The sequence below is a fragment of the Canis aureus genome, chromosome 23 (assembly GCF_053574225.1).
Source record: "Canis aureus isolate CA01 chromosome 23, VMU_Caureus_v.1.0, whole genome shotgun sequence".
NCBI classification, from domain to species: domain Eukaryota; kingdom Metazoa; phylum Chordata; class Mammalia; order Carnivora; family Canidae; genus Canis; species Canis aureus.
The window spans coordinates 4,617,513-4,621,987 of record NC_135633.1 but is presented as its reverse complement, the minus strand read 5'-3'; the positions used below and the strand labels follow the sequence as shown (position 1 = coordinate 4,621,987).

The window sequence follows — 4,475 nt, the reverse complement described above, 5'->3', positions numbered from 1 at the left end:
TCAGTTCTCTTTCCCCTCCTCTGTCTCTGCCTCTGTGTTTCTTTCTCTCACATTTAGGTTCTATTTCACCTGCCACATAGTTCCTTTCCCTTCTTGCTGTTAAGAGTGTAATCGCCTCCACTCTAATCTTCCATGGAAAGAGAAAATAAATGGCCATATGTTTTAGAGTTATTTCTAAAAGCAGGTCGAGCAGGATTCACCTGAAGACTCTGAATATAAAACTCTTCCTTCAGTGAAGTGCATGATTTTAGTGTATAGCCCTCATAATGTTTATTTTAAATCCTCATAAGAGATTTTTCTTTCCTTCTAGATTTGGTCGGTTGCAGATAACTTACGTAGCTACAAATATTTTCTAGATATATGAAGCATTGTGCATGAAACATACATGTGCATTACGAAGAAAAAAAATTAAATTTCATTTTCATGTAATTAGCAATATATACACCTTCATGCACATACATATTCATATGTATTGTATATATTTGTATATGTGTATGTAACAAACTGCACATTTACACAAATTAGTGCATCAGTTTCTTTTGAGTTTTTTTTTTTGTTGTTTTGTTTTGTTTTAAGATTTTCTTTTTAAGTAATTTCTACATCCAACCTGGGGCTTGAACTCACAATCCTGAGATGAAGAGTCACACATTCCACCGACTGAGCCAGCCAGGCATCCCTCCTTTGGTATTTCTATTTGAATCTAACCACATGTATATTCTTTTTTTTTTTTTTCAAAACATCAAAAAATGAATATATTTAACCATACTCAGCTCATAACAGAGCAAATGGGTAAGAAGAATAATTCATACTATAGCATATTGTTAATATGAACTGGCAACAGAAAAAGTTGGTATAAGAAGGCAGAAAACCTATCTTTTAAGAATTAGAACCGAGGGGCTCCATAATCATCTGGCATCCGCTCAATGTTGTACCTATGGTTAGAAATGTACATGATGGGAACTCCAGGGATCTTCCGGATCCTTCGTTTAAGGTCCCGGTCAACTGTGGCCACAATGTAACACTTGTGCTGAGTTACTCTCTGTACTAAGCAGTCATCTGCATAGATTCCTCTGTGTGTGTGTGCATGGCAATCCTTCAAATCTCAGATCCTTGGCAATCCTTAGACCCCCTCGATCCTTTTGCCCCAGTTTCTCAATTTCAGCCATTACACAGTCAGTTATACAAGGGATACACTTGGCATACAGACAGTCCATCATTGACTGTACTAAGTCAAGTTTGGCTTTAATGGAAAAGTTGATAAAGTTGGTATCAACCAGGATGTGGTAAGGTGGGCCCAGCTGTGTGTTATATTGGAAGAATAAGCAGGAAGGATGTTGGGGGACTTCTCTTTCCTTGAGTGCACTGGAATCTTTCTTTTCTTTCTTTTTAGGTTTTAATCTATCCTTCTCTTTAAGCCTCTGATCTTGGAGACTAAGCATTCGCTTCATGGTCGCATACTTTCTTGCTTTCTTTTGCTTCCCCATGTTCACGCCACCCTCTTGTTTCTTCACATGTATATTCTTAGTCTCATTCTTTAATATAGTTTATATTTCATGATAGACTTTTGTATCAGTGAAATTACAACCAAATTACCTGCCAATGAAAATGAAACACCATATCCGATTTTACCCTAAAAATTATTTTATGGATAGCCTGTTGCTCAGCTTATATAAAGTATTTTTCTATTAGAAAAGATTTTTGCAAAAAAAAATTTAAAAAAATAAAAGATTTTTGCGTGTACTAGGTTCTAGACATTGCTCTAGCTAGGAGTCACGGGGAGAGTGAAGAGAGATGAACTGATAAGGCTTCTGAACTACAGATGTTATTTGGGTGTTAGGAGTGAGGAAAACTACCTAAAGGCAGGGACTTTTAAATTTCTGTGGTGGATCAAGGGCACTGTTGACCACTCATTCCAACAAAGGCAAGCAACAATGGAAACAATAGAACCAAGGACTCAAGTAAGAAACACATGACATATTTTTGGAATTGTAAGTAGTTCAGTTAAGTTCAAAATTCTCTCTCTCTCTCTCGTAAGTAAATCTGTGAAAGCAGATTGTCTTTGCTTATCTGCCTATTTGGTTAATATTCTTGGGAATAACTCTGTTATTGTTATTGTTATGCATCTGTACAAAAACTGTGAGTCACAAAAAGGACATTTGTGAATAAAAATGACCTTAATTACGTGGCACCATGGAGCAAATGAGTATCCATGGAGATTATGTAGCTAATTCCCCACTCAAAATATTTTCACTTTGTGAAGATGTTTGGCTTTTGTTTTGTTCCTTTTTGATGTGTTGAGTGTATTTATTTGCTAACCCTATACTTATTTTGTTATACCTTTTATTTCAAAGAGGCTATCATCTGGTGTATACTCTTAGCATTTAAGAAAAAAAAAAAAAACCCACATCACATACATCCTAGAGATTGCTATTCAAATCTTCCCTCTATCACTAACTAGCTGTGAGACACCAGGCAATTCTTTCAACCTTGTTGGGCCTCAGTGGCCTCATTTGTATAAATTGAGGGTTTGAGTCAATGACTTCCTATGACTGCCTGAATCAAAGTGATTATTACCTCTGCTTCTTTGCAGTCCAAATTGATATTCAAGGAAAAAGTTCCTCAGCTACCAATCCCTGTACTTTACAGCAGTGGAATTTAGAAAGATTTGTGCTTCTTTATGTCTTTCCCTCTTGAAGCCTACATGCATTAGCTCTTCTTTGAGTGTTAATAAAAATGTGAACTCATGTTGAGGTAGCTTTCTAATTAGATTTGTTTATAGAGTCATTTCAATTATAACTTTCCTGAGAAATAGAAAAGGAAAATGATCACTTATTGAAATCACTGTATTTACCATACATTTTAATTAAGCAAGGTAGAGAATTTTGTTCTCATTTCACAAGTGAGAAAAATAGTTAAAAGAGTTTTTAGGTTTATATTATGTGCATTTTATCACATAAAATATTTTTTTAAAGAATTGTTAGATGTCTAAGATAGTGAAGTACCTGAATATATATACATACATATATATATATATATAACTTTGACCCAGATCTGTACAAGGCCAAGTCTATATTATATCATGAGAGTTTTGTATTAAGAATCAGGGTCGGGGATTCCTGGGTGGCTCAGTGGATTGGTGCCTGCCTTCGGCCCAGGGTGTGATCCTGGAGTCCCGGGATTGAGTGCCACGTTGGGTTCCTTGCATGGAGCCAGCTTCTCCCTCTGACTGTGTCCCTGCCTCTCTCTCTCTCTCTCTCTCTCTCTCTCTTTCTGTGTGTGTGTGTGTGTGTGTGTGTGTCATGAATAAATGAATAAAATATTTTTAAAAAAAGAATCAGGGTCAATTACACATCTTTTAAACTCTTGACTATATCTGATTTGGGGGAGGCCTTCTATCCCATCCATCTTCCTCTTTTGACCCTAAGTTCTCTATTTTCTACCTTTTATTACTTCTTTTTTCATCTTCTATGACACTTTCATCAACCTTGTAATGATTGATAAAAGAGCAGAAGCTGAGATGCCTGGGCTGTGCTGTTGGTTAAGTGTTGGACTCTTGGTTTCAGCTCAGGTGGTGATCTCAGGGTTGTGAGGTAGAGTGGCACAACGGGCTCTGCACGCATTGCAAAGCCTGCTTAAGACTTTTTCCTCCCTCTGCCTCTGCCCCTTCCCACTGCACTCTATCTCTTTCTTTCACTCTAAATAAGTGAACATCTTTTTAAAAAATATTTTATTTACTTATTCACGAGAGACACACACAGAGAGGCAGAGACACAGGCAGAGGGAGAAACAGGCTCCCTGAAGGGAACCCAATGTGGGACTCGATTCCAACTCCCCGGGGTCACATCCTGAGCTGAAGGCGGACTCTCAACTGCTGGGCCACCGAGGTGCCCCTAAGTGAATAAGTCTAGAAAGAGAAAGAAAGAAAGAAAGAAAGAAAGAAAGAAAGAAAGAAAGAAAGAAAAGGAAAATCTTTGTTGGCCTTACACTACTTAAATCACTGAAATGCAGAGAAATATGAAGTAGCAGAGTGATTAAGTGCACACACTATGAAATGGACATTTTTGGGTTTGAATACAGGTTCCAAGGCTTTATTAAGTTTGTAATCTGTGCAAGTTACATGGATTCTCTGTGCCTTGATTTCCTTGCTGGTAGAGTGGGGATACTGGGATAGTGATCAACTGAAGGGTTGATGGTTGGATGAAATGGCTAATTTTATGAGAAGAAAGCATTATGATATGAAAAGCTAAGTAATAATCCTAGGCATTCTCCTTACACCATTGGAAGCCTATACTATTGGAGTCTTTCAGTTTTCCATTTAATTTGAGGTTCTTTTACTCATCTTAATAACAATTCATGCATTTGAGTGATTTATGTGACTTCAAATTCTTTCTTCCCAGTTTTTTTTTTTTAACTTCATCCCTCAATACCACAACATTAGTTCAGATTCTAATCTCAGCATCTTTGACCCCAAATTA

General features: G+C 37.0%; 1 pseudogene; it reads right to left on the bottom strand.

The window, feature by feature from the left end:
• Window positions 1–715: 715 nt before the first annotated feature.
• LOC144295235 (rRNA-processing protein FCF1 homolog pseudogene) lies at window positions 716–1,484 on the bottom strand (annotated as a pseudogene).
• Window positions 1,485–4,475: the final 2,991 nt, after the last annotated feature.